This window comes from Diceros bicornis, chromosome 6, assembly GCF_020826845.1.
Source record: "Diceros bicornis minor isolate mBicDic1 chromosome 6, mDicBic1.mat.cur, whole genome shotgun sequence".
Lineage (NCBI taxonomy): Eukaryota > Metazoa > Chordata > Mammalia > Perissodactyla > Rhinocerotidae > Diceros > Diceros bicornis.
In genome coordinates, this window is record NC_080745.1 from 95,533,113 (window position 1) to 95,551,391 (window position 18,279).

General features: G+C 45.7%; 1 pseudogene; it reads right to left on the bottom strand.

The window, feature by feature from the left end:
- Positions 1-1,985: 1,985 nt before the first annotated feature.
- On the bottom strand, positions 1,986-5,600 carry LOC131407645 (olfactory receptor 6B1-like; annotated as a pseudogene).
- Between the last annotated feature and the right edge of the window lie 12,679 nt (positions 5,601-18,279).

Consider the following 18,279-nt stretch of genomic DNA (forward strand, 5'->3'; position numbering starts at 1 on the left):
GGTGTGGGGACTTTGTTATGGCAGCCCTAGTGGACTAATACAGAACTCAAGGGTTCTAAAGTTCATATGGAAAAATAAAGGTCTAATAACTAATTTTGAAAAAGAAGAGGGGCTCACCCCGTCAGATATGAAGATGTTGTGGAAAAGCCACGGTGATAAAACAAGTCTTGGCAAGGAACAGAGAGACCAGTACAAGACAACAAGGGCATCACTAACAGACTCTTGTGGGAGCTTGTTCATGTCAGCAGGAATAAAACAAGTTGGGAATTTTGATAGAGAATGGGAAACTGTAAGAAGAGCCAAAAGGAAATGTATAACTAAAAAAATACATTTAAAAACACAGAAGATTAGATATGGCTAGAGAGAATTAGTAACGGAAGATCAGAAGAAAATATCCAGAAGAGAGTACAGGTAGAAAATAATCATACAGCGGACAGAACAGGCTGCTAGGAGGCATGGGGGATGCTACAAAGAGGTCTGATGTACACGTACATTTGGAACCAGAAGGAGAGGAGGGAAAGAATGAGGCAGATGCAGTGTGTGAGGAAACAATGGTGATAATTTTCAAAAACTGATGAGAGAAAGCAAGTCGCAAATTCTAGAAGTATTACAGACTCCAAGCATGACAAATCCAGAGAGACGCATACTCTGGAAACCAAACACATAAAGGTCCTAAAAGCTTCCAGAAATGTGGGAAACTCAATTACCTAAAAAGAGTAAAAATAAGACCAACAGCTGACTTCTCAACAGAAGCAGGGAGCAGCTGCCAAAGCAGAAATGTGGTTTGCAGAGTTCCAGTTACAGCATCACAGAGCTGACAATAGAAGGGGGGTTAGAAGCTGAGAGGCAACAGATTAATAACCAGCACAGATAAAAAATATATATTATACAAATAAACACTAATGAAAAGGAAGCTGACGTAGCTATATTGTCAGACAAACTAGACTTTAAGCCTTACAGATTAAGGCATAAAGCATTACTAGATACAAAGAGTAACACTGCATAATGATAAAAGGTTTAATTTACCAAGATGATGAAACAATTGTAAATTTCATGCACCTAATGACAAGACCTCAAAATACATAAAGCAAAATAGTAAGAAAGAGAAGATTTACAGGGCAAAATCATTTACGAGACTTTAAGACTCTCACACAAAGCACATGACCCATCTGTCGATAATGTACATGCATCTCCAAGGACATACACAAACCTATTACATGGTGGCTGTGGTGAAGGGACTGGGATTGGAGTGTGGAAAAACCATGAAATTGAGTGAGAGAAGTGCTTGCCCTGAGCAGTGACAATGGCCCAATAAGAAGGGAAGAGCAGGATTAGCCCAATTTCTGCCCCCAAGCATCAGAGGGGAGAGAAAAGACAGAAAAAGCAGGAATGCCATCTATTCATTAGACCCATCAGGTTTTAAATAAAGCGACTTTCTCGTTTCTGGGGAAAGGTGGCAAGTGTGTGGCTGATGGTGCTGCCTGGACTTGCTTAGTCTACCGTCCAGCTGGCTGAGGTTGGTTGCAGGGTCTGCTCTGAGGACCTGGGACCTCAGGCAAAGGAGGCCATCCCAGTGGGCTCAGGGACAGGGCACACAGGGTCCAGGAGGGCCAGGCAGAGGGGTGGCCACCACAGAAACTGGCCAGATCCCAGGTGGTGGGGAGTGACCATTGAGAGGGACCTTCCTGTGAGCTGGGAAGTGAGCTCTTGCGGGCTGAGGGCACTGCTGGGAGCTGAGGAGCTGTCCACTGCTCTGGTGCTGATGCTCCCTGGGAGAGGCTGGAGCCTTTGGCATTTCTGCTGCTCCTTCAGCTGCTCTTGTGGCCACTCGGTGCTCTTGGCAGCTCCTTCTCAGGTGAAGTGGAGATAGAGGACATTGCTGCTGTGCTGGTGAGAAGGAGCCGTGGCCTGCCTGGTGGTGGGCCAGTGACCATGAGCAGATAAGAGGGGAGGGATCTGGAAGTTCTTCCTCCTGCAACTGGTGCTCAGGAGGGGCCAGGGGCCCGGAGGAATCTGGCCAGTGCCTCCCTGATGTCGCGGTTCTGCAGGCAGTAGATGATGGGGTTGAGCAGTGGGGTCACCACCGAGTAGACCATGGACACCAGCTTGTTGAGGTCGAAGGAGCTGATGGCGTGAGGCCGGGCGTACATGAAGATGGTGGTGGTGCAGAGGATGGCCACCACCACCAGGTGGGAGGCACAGGTGGAGAAGGCCTTCTGGTGGCTGGCCCCCCTTGGCATCCTCAGCACTGTGGCCAGGATGTGGCCATAGGATACCATGGTCACCAGCAGGGAGGTGGAGAGCACAGCCAGCGCTGCTACAAAGTCCGACACTTCGACGGTGGTGGTGTCAGAGCAGGAGAGCTGCAGTAGGGGTGATATGTCACAGAAGTCGTCGTTTAGGACATTGGGGCCACAGAACCTGAGGCGGGAGATGAGAGCTATGGACACAAAGGAGGCCAGGAAGCCAGGCACTGAGGGCCAGGTGCAGGCAGAGCCTCGAGTCCATGATGGCCGGTAGTGCAGCGGCGACAGATGGCCAGGTACCAGTCACAGGCCATGGTGGCCAGGAGGAAGCACTCAGAGGAGCCCAGAGAGAAGACAAGGAACAGCTGGGTGAGGCATCCAGAGAAGGAGATGGTCCTTGCCAATACCAGGAGGCCAGCCAGCAGCTTGGGGACGGTGACCTAGGTATAGAGGGTCTCCAGCACCGAAAGTTTGGCTAGGAAGAAGTACATGGGCGTGTGCAGTTGACGGCTGGCTCGGACGGTCACCATGATGACCAGGCTTTCCAGGATGGTCACCACGTAGATGGTGAGGAATGACCCGAACAGCAGCCCTCGCAGGTGGCACAGCTCTGGGGAGCCCAGCAAGATGAACTCTGTCACCGTGATCTTGGTGGAGTTGCTCATGGCCCTCCGTGGTGGGGGGAGGGTCACTTGTGAGCACCCTGGAAGGGCAGAGAGACACGGGTGTGGTGTGTGATGGGCCAGGCCTTCTGCTTTGCTGAGCAGCATGGCCGGGTTGTGAGAGCTGGGTGAGTGTACTCTAACCCTCCTCAGAGGGGTCTCAGAGGTGCCACACTGCTTCCCTGTGGTCCCCACCCCTCCATCAACACACATAGTTACTCAGAGCTAACGTTGGCAAAGGGGCTTAGGGCTCACACCCACCAGTCTGTGCAGCTACCCCTTCTTATGTGCACACTCACATAGACATTCTCAGTTGCACACTCTTCTGTGCCCAACACAAAGGTACATGGCCAGGTGTGTGTAGCACACCCCCTCATCCACCCAGGTGCCACACATGCAGGTGCATACAGACACACATAGGTGCACACACCCACATCCACCCAGGTGCACACACACAGAGCTGCATGCACACATACCCAAGGTGCACACACACCCAGGTGCATGCACACACACATACATACTAGTGCACACACATATACGGGCACAAACCCCCATGCACCCAGGTGCACGCACATACATACACACAGGTGCACATACACACACACACCCAGGTGCGCGCACACACACACGGCACGAGAGAATACCCATTCTGCTTGGTGTGCCTTCTCGGGCTGTGTCCCGGGCACTTCCCTGGCCTCATCCGTGTGGGCCCCCGGGGGACTGCTCCTTCATGCTGCTCTCTGGTCAGGGGCCCCTCATGCCGCGGGAAGGACACCACTTCTATCAGATGTCCAGCGGGCTGTCCAGGGGTGAGCAAAGCCTGGGCCAGGGGGTTTGCGGAGGGGAGGGATGCTCATCCCCACCTTTGATGACCCCACGCGGACCTGGCCTTGAGCCAGCCTGACTTCTTTATCTTGTGTTTTCTGAGCAGCAAAGTGGCCATTGGGGGATGGATGGAAGTGGTCCACTCAGAGCCTCTGAGAGGTCGCGCTGTTTGGAATTTTGTGCTAGAACATCCCTGGCGTCGGTCTCTGAGGGATGGCCGACATCGGGCGGGCTGGGACAGGGCCCCACGCGGGCGGGCCAGGGGCTCCTCGGGCTTTCCAGTTCCTCCTGGAGGAGGTGGGGCCTCAGGGCCTCCCCAGCACGCCGCTCTCGTGGTCTGTGGAGCACCGCCAGGAGTCGCACTGAAGGCGGAGGGAGATTGCCTTGGAGAGTGTAATTCTTGGGTGATCCCACGTCTGTTGCGTCTATGATTTGCCCTCCTCCCACGGCGCGGGTTGAGTTGGCGGCTGCTCCGGGCTCACCTGGGAAGGGGAACTCGCTGGGTGAGCTGGGGGCTCCGGAGACCCCACTGCCAGCGACGCGCTCAGCCCTGCGGGGAGGGGGCTGCGGAAGGGGTGCCGCGGGGATGCTCAGAGCTGGTGGGGGCACAGGCCAGGGTGCACAGGGGACTGAAGACTGTCCCCCAGATCCCTGGCGATGTGAGACCTGTCAGCAAAGCAGCAGGAAGGGCCTGCTGGAGCTCGGTCAGTGGGGCCAGCTTGGACCCCCAGGCTGAGGGCGCCGGGCTCAGGGCATCAGGGCTGGGGCTCAGGAGCCCGTGTGTGGAGCCCCGGAAGGTGCTGTCCTCGTGGCCTCTCCAGGCCCTTTGCCTCAAGACCAAGGTCCCGGCGAGCAGAACCTCCCCTCACAGAAGGTGCGGGGCCTCGGCCGGGTCCCTGCATGTCTCTGAGCCGAGGTCTGTGGGGAGCACGGCGCATCTCACCAGGTCCCCGCCGCCTCTGGACCCAGGTGGCTTTTATGGGGCTCCTTAGTGGCCTTGTCCCCACCCCCGTCTTCTGCTCCGAGTCTGGAGGACTCTAACTGCAAACTCTCACCCCTGCGGGCCTCTCGAGCTCTTCCTGGAGGCGCGCTGCAGGGTCCCTGGAGGGAAGGGGTAACGGGGCGCTCAGCTCGGGGCCTCCCCGCTTTCTCCTCAGCGGCAAACAGCGCTCTGCACGTTACCTGCCCTCCGGGTGCCCTGGCCCCTCCCGGCCTCAAAGCCCTCCCCCTGGGGTTCAAGGGGGAGTCAGCGCTACCCAGCAGCTTTCAGATCACCCGCTTCCTTTCGTGTCTTTCCACGCGTGACGTTTGTTATTCATTTAGTTATAAAATAATGTGAGGAACACTTGTAAACCTACTCTCCACACAAGACAGACAATCGCTGACGAGAGATCTCAGCTCCTTCCCTCTCCCACCCCGCGCTCCCCTCGCAGAGGGACCACTCCTGGGTCCCTGCTGCTTAAGGCATCCTAAGTGTAGATGAGGCATTGCTTCGTGCTGCTTGTGTCAAACCTGGTGACGGAGGGCGTGTGCTCTGTGCCGTCTTCTGGGTCTCGCTTTGCTGTTACTGGGTGCTTGCTCCTCTCCGCAGCTGATCTGTTTTGACACCTGTATGACGTTCCCTGGTGTGACTGCCTCACAATTCCTGGCTTGTTCTCTGTGCATAGCTCCTGGTCGCCATGCACCAGCGTTTCTCTTCCAGCCGCAGCTGGGCTCGGGGACGCCAGGTTGAACTTGACAAGAAAATGCCCAGTTCTCTCCCCAAAGCGGCTCCACTGATTACACTCCTACCATTGAGCTTCATCTCCTCCACCAGGAAGTGGGGGGAATTCTTAATCTTGGACGATTTAGTGGGTAAAATCAGCATCTCCTGTGGTGCATTTGTTTTCCCTGCTCCTCTAATCTGTGTAGAATCAGCGTGGCCTCTGCTTCTGTGAGATGCCTGTGTGTGTTGCCATATCTCCCACAGATCGTCTTTTCCTTATTGATTTGCAGGAGCTCTTTATATGTCCTTTTCTGAACTTCTTTGTTGATGTAATTTACACAGTAAAGTGCACAGACCTTACTGTTAAGTTTGATGAGTGTTGATGAATTCATACGTGCACGGAGCCCCCAGCTCATCAAGATACAAGCTTCCTTCACCCCAGGAATATCCCACCTGCCTCTTCCCAGTCGACCCCTGATCCCCCACATCAAGGCAGCCACTGTTCTGACACTTTTCTCCATAGATCAATTTTGTTTTTCCTAGAGTGTGACATAAATGGAACCACAGGGCATCCCCTCTTGTCTCTGGCTTCTGCTCAGTGTGTTTTGAGGCACGTCCAGGGTGTTGTATCCATAGACCATGGATTACCTGGAAGTGTGTTATTTAACTTCCAAATATTTGGAGATTTTCCAGAGCTATTTCTATATTATTAATTTCTTTCTTTTTTTTCTTTGGTGAGGAAGACTATCCCTTGAGCTAACATCTGTGCCAATCCTCCTCTTTTTGCTGAGGAAGATTGTCCCTGGGCTAACATCCATGCCCATCTTCCTCTACTTTGTATTTGGGACGCCTGCCACAGCCTGGCTTGACAAGCGGTGCATAGTTCTGAGCCTGGGATCTAAACCTGTGAACCCTGGGCTGCCTAAGCAGAGCACTCAAACTTAACCACCATGCCATCAGGCGTGCCCCTTGATTTCTGTTGTAACTTCATTGTGATCAGAAAATATACTTTGTATAATTTTGAATCTTTTAAAATTCGAGATTTATTTTATGACTTAGAATATGGGTCTATATTGGTAAATGATCTGTGTTCACCTAAAAAGAATGTGCATTCGCACATGTCATTATGGTGATGTTCATCGGGTCAAGCTGGTTGATAGTGGTGTTGAGTCTCCTATATCTTTGCTGATTTTGTCTACTGGTTCTGTCACTTATTGAAAGACGGATATTGAAATCTATGGCTATAACTGTGGATTCCCTATTTCTCTTTGAGGGTCTATTGGTTTTTGTTTCATGCATTTCTTGGCTCTTATTAGGTGCATAAATGTTTAGGATTGGTTTGACCCTCTAAAGAATTGATCCCTTTATGGTGTTGAAATGATTTCCTTTGTTCCTAATATTTGTTGCTCTGAAATCTACTTTGTCTGATATTAATTAATTCTAGCTTTCTTTGATTGCTGTTAGCATGGTATATCTTTTACGCTTTGTTTACTTTAAATCTATTTATGTCTTCCTATTTAAATTATGTTTCTTGTAGGCGGCATGTTGTTGTGTCTTACCTTTGTGTCCACCCTGACAATCTCTGCCTTTTATTTGAGGTATTTATCCATTTACATTTAAAGTGATTATTGATATGGTTAGATTTAAATCTACCACATTGCTGTTGGTTTACTATTTGTCCTGCCTGGTTTTTGTTTCTTTTGTTATCTTTTCTACTCTCTTTGTGATTACATTTTATCACCTTTGCTCACTTTCTACATTTAACTTTTTGTTTTGTTACTTTAGTGGTTGTTTAGGGTTAGCATACATCTTTAACTTATCACAGTCTACCTTCAAGTGATATTTTATCACTTCATGTATAAGAACCATACAAGAGTGTACTTCCATCCCTCTCCTCCTAGCTTTTGTGCTATTGTTGTCATGCATCTTATTTTCACGTTATAAATTTCGTAATACATTGTTATTTTTGCTTGCACAATTATCTTTAAAAGAGACAAATAATAAGGAAAACATTGTCAGTTTATCTATGAAATTTCCATTCGCTCTGCTCTTCATTTCTTTCTGTAGATCCATATTTCCATTGGGCATCATTTTCTTTCTCCTTGAAAGATGTCTTTTAATATTTCATGTAGTACTGGTCTGCTAGTGATGTATTCTTGCAGCTTTTTTTTGGATAAAAATGTCTTATTTTACTTTAGTTTTTGAATCCCTACATATAGGACTCTAGGTTGACAGGTTTTCTTTTCTTCTCTTTTTGTATTGATTTAAAATTTACTTTTTTCCCCCTTATTTTATTGAGGTCATGTTGGTTTATAGCATTGTGTAATTTCAGGTGTACATTGTTATATATCAGTTTCTGTATAGACTTTATCGTGCTCACCACCAATAGTCTAGTTTTTATCCATCACCATACATGTGTGCCCCTTTCACCCACTCCTGCTTTCCCCTCTGGGGACCACTAATCTCTTCCTCTTATCCACGTGTTTGTTTATCTTCCACATATGAGTGAAATCATGTGGTGTTTGTCTTTCTCTGTCTTATTTTGCTTAACACAATACTCTCAAGGTCCATCCATGTGGCTGCAAATAGGACAATTTTGTCTTTTTTTTTTTGGTGAGGAGATCAGCCCTGTGCTAACATCTGCCAATCCTCCTCTTTTTTTGCTGAGGAAGACTGGCCCTGGGCTAACATCCCTGCCCATCTTCCTCCACCCTACATGAGACACCGCCACAGCATGGCTCACCAAGCAGTGTGTTGGTGCACGCCTGGGATCCGAACCGGCGAACCCCGGGCTGCCACAGCGGAGCATGCGCACCCAACCCCTTGCGCCACCAGGCTGGGCCCGATTTTGTCTTTTTTTTATAGCTGAGTCGTATTCCATTGTATGTATATACCACATCTTCTTTATCCATTCATCAGTTGATGGGCACTTGGGTTGCTTCCATGTCTTGGCTATCATGAATAATGCTGCAATGAACGTAGGGATGCATAACTCTCCTTGAATTGTTGATTTCATGTTCTTTGGATAAATACCCACTAGTGGGACAGCTGGATCATATGGTATTTCTATTTTTAATTTAATTTAATTATTAAATTATTTTTAAAATATGACCTTTAAAATATGACCTTAACATAATACCCTCAAGGTCCATCCATGTTGTTGCAACAGGACAATTTTGCCTTTTCTATGGCGGAGTAGTATTCCATTGTATATATATACCATGTCTTGATCCAATGGTTGTTCGGTAGCATGTTGTTTAGTCTCCACATATTCGTGGCTTTCCTAGCTCTTTTTCTTGTAGTTGATTTCTAGGTTCATAGCATTGTGGCTCAAAAAGATGCTGGATATGATTTCATTCTTCTTAAATTTATTGAGGCTTGCCTTGTTTCCCAACATATGGTCTGTCTTTGAGAATGTTCCATGTGCACTTGAGAAGAATGTGTATTCTGCTGTTTTTGGATAGAGTGTTCTATATATATCTGTTAAGTCCATCTGGTCTAGTGTTTCATTTAAGTCCACTATTTCCTTGTTGACTTTCTGTCTGGTTGATCTATCCATTGGTGTAAGTGGGGTGTTGAGGTCCTTTACTATTATTGTGTTGCTGCTAATATCTTCTTTTAGATCTGTTAATAGTTGCTTTATGTACTTTGGTGCTCCTGTATTAGGTGCATATATATTTATGTGTTGTGTCCTCTTGGTGGAGTGTTTCTTTTATCATTATATACTGCCCCTCTTTGTCTCTCACTGCCTTTTTTATCTTGAAGTCTGCTTTGTCTCATATACATGTGGCAACACCTGCTTTCTTTTGCTTGCCATTTGCTTGGAGTATTATCTTCTGTCCCTTCTCTCTGATCCTATGTTTGTCTTTAAAGCTGAGATGTGTTTCCTGGAGGCAGCATATTGTTGGGTTTTGTTTTTTAATCCATCCAGCCACTCTATGTCTTCTGATTGGAGTCTTCAATCTATTTACTTTTAGAGTGATTATCGACATATGACAGCTTAATACTACCATTTTATCTCTTGTTTTCCAGTTATTCTGTATTTCCATTGTTTCTCTTACCTTATATTTTTGACTACCATTTCAGTTTTTGGTGGTTTTATGTCATGGTTTTCTCAGTTTTCCCTTTATTTATGATTTCTGGCTCTGCTCTGATTTTTTATTTTGTGGTTACCATGAGGTTTGTACAAAAGATATCATAGATGAGACAGTCCATTTTTTGATAGCCTCTTATCTTCTTTAGGCTAAGCAGGTTCCATCCCTTTCCCCTTTCCCTTATGAGTTATTGTTGTCACAAATTATTCTTTTTTGTGTTGTGAGTTTGTGACTAAACTGAAGTGTTTATAGTTATTTTTGATGTTTTCCTTCCCTTTATATTTTATGTTATAATTGTTTGCTAACCTGTTCTGATGGAGAGCTGCAATTTTCTGATTTTGTCTATTTATCTCCTTGCTCAAAGCTTTGTAAACCTTTGCCTTTTTGTTTCAGGTATGAGGGCTTCCCTCATTTCTTGTAAGAGAGGTCTGGTGGTGATGAACTCCCTCAGCTTTTGTTTATCTGGGAAAGCTTTTATTTCTCCATCATATCTGAAGGATAGTTTTCTGGATAGAGTATTCTTGGCTGAAAGTTTTTGTTTTTCAGAATTTTGAATATATCATTCCATTCTCTCCTAGCCTGTAAGGTTTCTGCAGAGAATTCTGCTGAAAACCTGATAGGGGTTCCTTTGTAGGTTATTTTCTTATGCCTTGCTGCCCTTAATATTTCTTCTTTGTCATTGGCTTTTGCCAGTTTTAATATTATTTGCCTTAGAGAACGTCTTTTTGCATTGATGTAATTAGGAGTTCTGTTGGTTTCATGTACCTGTAAGTCCAGTTCCTTCCCCAGGTTTGGGAAGTTCTCAGCTATTATTTCTTCTTCTTCTTTTTTTTTTTTTGGTGAGGAAGATCAGCCCTGAGCTAACATCCATGCCAATCCTCTCTTTTTGCTGAGGAAGACTGGCCCTGGACCAACATCCGTGCCCATCTCCCTCCTCTTTATGTGGGACGCCGGCACAGCATGGCTTGATGAGCAGGGTGTCAGTGCACACCTGGGATCTGAACCTGGGCCGCCAGCAGTGGAGCGCACACACTTAACCACTACACCATGGGGCCGGCCCCTCAGCTATTATTTCTTTGAGCAAGCTCTCTGCTCCTTTCTCCCTCTCTTCTCCCTCTGGAATACCTATAATCCTTATGTTGCTTTTCCTAATTGAATTGGATATTTCTCAAAGAATTTCTTCATTTTTAAAAAATCTTTTTTTCTCTTCTCCTCTACCTGTAACATTTCATATTTCTGTGCTCTAATCCACTAATTCTGTTCTCCGTAACATCAGCTCTATTTTTCATGGATTCTGGATTATTTTTTGTCTCACTAATTGTGTCCTTCATATCCAGAATTTCTGTTTGGTTTGTTTTTTAGAATTTCAATCTTTTTGGTGAAGTATTCCTGCTGCTCACTAATTTTATTCCTGAGGTCATTGAACTGTCTTTCTGAGTTTTCTTGTAACTCACTGAGTTTCTTTATGACAACTATTTTGAATTCTGTCTTTCAGATTGTAAACTTCTGTGACTTGAAGATTGGTTTCTGGAGACTTGTCATTTTCCTTTTGTTCTGAAGTGTTACTGTAGTTCTTCATGGTGTCTGATGAAGTGATCCTTTGCTGGTGCATTTGTGGTGGTATCAGGTCACAGATTCCACCTGCCACCAGTTGGGGGGAGCAGGAGCTGTGTTTTCTGATTCTGCCCCGTCTGCTGGAAGTTGTGCGGGTAGGACTTCTCTGCATTTGTATGGGCTGCTGGCAGCTGCTCAGCAGGTTGCACTCATGTGAGAACGGCCTTTGGCTGGGCAGGCAGGTCGGGCACCCTAGGCAGGGCCTCTGTGCTTGGCAGGGGACTAGCTGAGCTGATGCACACTAGATGGGAGGGGCATCTACACAGGGGCTGAGCCCCACTCAGCGGGTTTGTGGGCTGCTGTGCTCCATGGGCAGGGCACCTTCTCGCCTGTGCTGTGCTTGGTGGGAAAGGCACCCAGGCGGGGGCTGAGCCACCACTCAGTGGGTCCCATGGGCTGCTGTGCTCTGTAGGTAGGGTGCCTTCTGAGTGGGTGGGGTGCCTTCTTGCCTGTGCTGTACTCAGTGGGTGGCCACCTTCATGGGGCCTGAACCACCACCACTCAGTGTAGAGCACTCCCACCAGTGGGGCTGCTGCAGCATGGTGGGTGCTCCCGCGGGCTGGGCTGCAACTCCAAAAGTGTTTGCATGGGCCAGGCTGTCCCAGCCTCCTCTTACAGTCGTGCCTACCACTATGTGAGGATCTGTGGCCTGGCTCACTGCTGCTGGGGAGGGGGAGTGGTAGGGGGAAGGGTGTGCTCACCTAGTTCCACTGCCTGGGGATCCAGCCCACCCACCTTCAGATGTGTGGCATGGATCTCTCAGATGTCCTGTGCTGTGCACGGAATCCTCTGCTGGTTAATGAGTGTCCATTTAGTTGTATTTTACAGGGGAGAGACTAAGGGAACAACTCGCTCCACCATGATACTGATGTCACCCCAGGTTTTCTTCTCAGTACTTAAAAGTTGCTGCTCCACTGTTTTCTCACCTGCATTGTTTTTGATGAGACATCTGCTGTCATATTTCTCTTTGTTCCTCTTTATATAATACTCCTCTGGCTGCTTTTAAGATTTTCTCTTTATCATTGGTTCTGAGCATTTGATTATGATGTGCCTTGGTGCAGCTTTCTCTGTGTTTCTTGTGTTGGAAGTTATAAGCAACTGGACTTGTGGGATTGATTATAGTTTTCATCAAAGATGGAAAAATTTTGTCCATTATTCTTCAAATATCTTTCCTCTCTCCACTTCTTTGGGGATTCATTTACATATCCAGGCACACCTTGGAGTTATTATAGTTTCAATTCCAGACCACTGCAATAAGTCAAATATCACAATAAAGTGAGTCACACATTTTTTTGGTTTCCCAGTGCATCTAAAAGTTATATTTACACTATGCTGTAGTCTGTTAGGTGTGCAATAGCATTATGTCTAAATGCACAATTTACATACCTTAATTAAAAAATACTTTATTGCTAAAAAATGCTAACCATCATCTGAACCTTCAGTGAGTTGTAATTTTTTTGCTGGTGGAGGGTCTTGCCCTCTGGGGAGGGCTGCTGACTGATCGTGATGGTGGTTCCTGAAGGTTGGTGTGGCTGTGACAATTTTTTAAAATATGATGACAATGAAGATTGCCACATTGATTGACATTTCCTTTCATGAATGATGTCACTGTAGCATGCGATGCTGTTTGATAGGGTTTTACCCACAGTAGAATGTCTTTCAAAACTGGAGTCAGTCCTCTCAAACCCTGCCACTGCTTTGTCAACTGAGTTTACATAATATTCTAAATCCTTTGTTGTCATTTCAACAGCCTTCACAACATCTTCACCAAGAGTAGATTCCATCTCAAGAAACCACTTTCTTTGCTCATCCATAAGAAACAACTCCTCATTCGTTAAAGTTTTATCATGAGATTGAAGCAATTCAGTCACATCTTTAGGCTGCACTTCTAATTCTAACTTTTTGCTGTTTCCACCATATCTGCCATTACTTCCTCCACTGAAGTCTCAAACCCCTCCAAGTTATTCATGAGGGTTGAAATGAGCTTCCTGCAAACTCCTTTTACTATTGATATTTTGACCTTTTCCCATGAATCATGAATGTTCTTAATGGTATCTAGAATGGGGAATCCTTTCCAGAAGGTTTTCAATTGACTTTGCCCAGATCCATCAGAGGAATCACTATCTATGGCAACTAGCCTTACAAAATGTATTTCTTAAATAATAAGACTTGAAAGTAGAAATTGCTCCTTGATCCATGGGCTGCATAATGGCTGCTGTGTTAGCAGGTGTGAAAACAACATTAATCTCATTGCCAGTCTCCCTCAGAGCTCTTGGGTGAGCGGGTGCATTGTCAATGAGCAGTAATGTTTTGAAAATAATCTTTTTCTCTGAGCAGTAGGTCTCAACTGTGGGCTTAAAATGTTCAGTAAACCATGTTGTAAACAGATGTGCTATCATCCAAGCTTTGTTGTTCCATTTATAGAGCATAGGCAGAGTAGATTTAGCACAATTCTTAAGGGCCCTGGGATTTTCATAATGGTAAATGAACACTGGCTACAACTTAAAGTCACCGGCTGCATTAGCTCCTAACAAGAGAGTCAGCCTGTCCTTTGAAGCTTTGGAGCCAGGCATTGACTTCTCCTCTCTAGTTATGAAAGTTCTAGATGGCATCTTCTTCCAATAGAAGGCTGTCTTGTCTACATTGAAAATCTGTTTATTTAGTGTGGCCACCTTCATTAATTACCTCAGCTAGATCTTCTGGGTAATTTACTGCAGCATCTACATGAGCACTTACTGCTTCACCTTGCACTTTTATGTTCTGAGATGGTTTCTTTCCTTAAACCTCATGAACCAACCTTCGCTAGCTTCAAGCTTTTCCTTTGCAGCTTCCTTACTTCCTCAGCCTTCATAGAATTGAAGAGAGTTAGGGCCTTGCTCTGGATTAGGCTTTGGTTTAAGGGAATGTTGCTGCTGGTTTGATCTATCCAGACCACTAAAACTTTCTCCAGTTCAGCAACAAGCCTTTTTCACTTTCTTATCATTTGTGTGTTCACTGGAGTAGCACTTTCAATTTCCTTCAAGAACTTTTCCATTGTATTCACAACTTGGCTAACTGTTTGGCACAAGAGACTCAGCTTTTGGCCTATCTCAGCTTTGATGTGCCTTCTTCATTAAGCTTAATGATTTCTAGCTTTTGATTTAAAGTGAGAGACCTGTGACTCTTGCTTTTGCTTGAACACTTAGAGGCCATCGTAGGGTTATGAATTGGCCTAATTTCAATATTGCTGTGTCTCCAGAAATACGGAGGCCCGAAGAGAGGGACACGGGAGAATGGCTGGTGGAGCAGTCAGGATACACACAACATTTTTGGATTAGGTTCACTATCTTATGTGGGCACAGTTCATGATGCCCTCAAATAATTACAATGGTAACATTGAAGATCACTGATCACAGATCATCATAACAAATTTCATAATAATGAAAAGTTTTGAAGTATTGTGAGCATTACCAAAATGTGACACAGAGAGAAGAAGTGAGCAAATGCTGTTGGAAAAATGGCACCAATAGACTTGCTTGACACATGGTTGCCACAAACTTTCCATTTGTGAAAAATGCAATATCTGTGAAGCACAATAAAATGAGCTCTGTCTGTATATTAATCTGCTTGAAGTTTTCCCATGGCTTGTTGAAACTCTGTTAACCTAAAAATTATCCCCCTTCTCTGTTTCATATTTTCATGGTTTCTCTTGCTGTCTTTAATTTCTCTCACCTTTTCTTCCACAATCTCTAATCTGCTGCTAATCCCATCCAGTATATTTTCCATCTCAGACATCTCAGTTTGGTTTCATTCTTTTAAAATATCTTCCATGCCTCTGCTTCACTGTCTGAACATATGGATACAGTTGTAATAACTATTTTAATGTCTTTGTCTTCTGATTCTAATATCTGTGTCAGTTCTGAGTTGATTGATTATTCTCCTTATTATGAGTTGTATTTTCCTGCTTGTTGCATGACTGATGACTTTAGCTTGGTTGCCAGACACTACATTTTATCTTGTTGGGTGCTGGTTGTCTTTATATTCCTGTAAATGTCCTTGACTTTTGCTCTGGGACAGGTAAGTCACTTGGAGGCAGCTAGTCCTTTCAGGTCCTCCTTGTGAGAAGTTCAGGCGGGTCTGGAGCAGTGGTCGTCCAGGGATGATTATTCCCGACTGAGGCAGGCCCTCTGCTCTGCCCAGCGCCTTGGATCATGAGGTTGTCCAGTCTCGCTGGTGGGAGCAGGTGGCCTTGTGTGACTCCCAGGCACAGTGTTTTCTAATCCTTCTGGGTAATTCTCTCCTTGAACCCAAACAGTTTCCTCACCTGCATGGGCTGGTCAATACTCTGATCAATACTCTGAGGGCAGTGCTCTGCCGATCTCTGGGATCCTCTCTCTGTGAAGCTCTGCCCAATCCTTTATTTTGTCCTGAAAACTCGAGCTGCCCTGGTCTCCTAGACTCTCAGCCCCATCTCCTCAACTCATGGACTCTGGCTGCTTCTTCCTGGGTCCCCTCCTTGGGGTGGCTTGAAAACCCTCTCAAGGCAATAAGCCGGGGCAGTTTTAGGCTCCTGTCCTTCATTTCCCATCTCTCAGGGTCACTGTCCTTCATTGCCTGATGTCCAGGGTCTTGAAAACCACTTTTTCATATATTTTTCTGTTTCCTTTCAGGTAGGAGGGTAAATCCAGTCCCTGTATTCCATCTTGGCTAGAAGTGGGTGTCTCTAAGTTCAGTCGTCCCCTGCACTTACAACGGCCTCAGTATCCCTGAGCTCTGGTCTGTGTCTCCTCCCCTCGATGAGACCAACACTCCCTACTTGGCCCCCAAACCCTGCTCTGAGGTCCAGAACTCCAGCCCGTAAACCAGGAGTTCATCCTGTCCATTTCCCTTCTCTCCAGGATCAGAGTCCTGCCTGGCCTCTTGTCCAACATCTGAAAACAGCCGTTAAAATGCATATTATAGTATTATGTTTTATAGTTATATCATAGTATAGTATTTATGTCATTATAGTATAGTATTACATATAACTATAACCACATTATACTGTATATTTTATCTAACTTTGTCGTTGTCTGTGTGGGGGGCTGGACTGTGCCAGCTTATTTTTTTATGACTGGAAGCCTCTTTATATATTCTCCTTATTAATTGTGTCTGCCGTATGTTGCAATATCTCCCCTCAGTTTTCACCTTTTATTTTTCACTTTCCTTAAGGTGTCTTTTGATGAACAGATGTCCTTAAATATTTTCACATTCTTTTTATTTATTTATTTATTTATTTATTTATTTATTTATTTATTATATTTATTTATTTTTATTTTTTTGCTGAGGACGACCAGCTCTGAGCTAACATCTATTGGCAACCCTCCTCGTTTTTTTTCCCCCCAAAGCCCCAGTAGATAGTTGTATGTCATAGTTGCACATCCTTCTAGTTGCTGTATGTGGGACGCGGCCTCAGCATGACTGGAGAAGCGTTGCATCGGTGCATGCCCGGGATCCGAACCCGGGCCACCAGTAGCGGAGCGTGCGCACTTAACCGCTAAGCCACGGGGCCGGTCCCCCATTTAAGAAGTCTTTTGATGAACAGAAGTTCAAATTTTTCAAAATTATTTTGAAACAGTTTAAGATTTATGGAAAAGTTGCAAAGACAGTACAAAGAGTTCTCATAGACACCAAACCCAATTTCCCCTCATGCTAACATTTTACACTATTGTGGTACATAGGTTACATTGATGAACCAGTATTGATACGTTATTATCAACTAAAGTCCATACTTCATGTGAATTTTCTTAGTTTTTACCCAATGTCCCTCTTCTGTCCCAGGATCCTGTCCAGGACACCACATTACATTTTGTTGTCATGTTTCCTTAGACTCCTCTTGGCTGTGACAGTTTCTCCTACTTTATTTGTTTTTATTTTTTTCATGACCTTGACAGTTTTGAGGAATTCTGGTCATCTATTTTATAGAATGTCCCTCAATTGGGCTTTGTCTCATGTTTTTCTCATGATTAGACTGTGGTTGTGGGACTTTGGGAGGAAGACCACAGAGATAAAGTGCCATTTCCATCCCATCATATAAGGGTACAGACTGTCAACATGGCTTATCACTGTTGACCTTGTTGGTGTTGACTTGATCACCTGGCTCAGGCACTGTGTCGGGTTTCTCCACTGTAGGTTACAGTGTAACCTTACTTAACCCCCATACTCTACCCTTTGGAAGGAAGTCATTGCATACAGCCATTTAAGGAGGAGGAAGTCATGCTCTCCCTCCTTGAGAGAGGAATATGTACATAAATTATTTGGAATTCTTCTACGTAGGAGATTTGTCTGTTGTCCCCATTTATTTATCCAATCATTCATTTATTTCAGTATAGACTCATGGGTATTTATTTTATAGTTTGGGTTATAATCCAATCCTATCCTATTTATTTTGTTGCTCAAACTTTCCCTCTTTGATTTCCAAACCTGCTGTCCTATTTTCCTCACTCCCCTGTCTCTGCTGCCCCTCCTCAAGCTCCTTGCAGAGCCTCCCTACTGTCCCTGAGAATAGAGCATCTGTTCTCCTCAAGGTGTGGTCCCAGCCCCCTCATCATGCCAGGCCCCAGGACCCGTCCACTTGAATCACAGCTGTCTATCTGCCGACAGACCATGTCTGCAGCCGAGACTCTGCTCACAAACCCCACAGACAAAACTTCCCCCTTGTCCTGCCTACTGGATGGACATAGGATTGTGGCCAGCTGGACTCAACCTCCAGGCTGTGAGGTTGAAGTGAGAAAATGGTGAGATCAGGCACATAGAGGCCAGTCCAGAAAAGGCCAGCAGAGGTCAGCAGACTCAGTCCTGTGGGCAGGGAGGTGGGGGGAGGAGAGAAATGACTTGGTCAGAGTGGAGTCGACATGTGTTAGTGTTGACGTCAGGGTGGACATGACGGTCAGTGTGTACCTCACTGTCAGTGAGACCATGACAGTCAGAGTGGACAGACGGTCAGTGTGAACATGACACTCAGTGTGGACATGACGGTCAGTGTGGACATGGCACTCAGTGTGGAGGTGATGGTCAGTGTGGACATGGCAGGCAGTGTGGACATGATGGTCAGTGTGGACATGACACTCAGTGTGGACATGACACTCAGTGTGGACATGGCAGGTAGTGTGGAC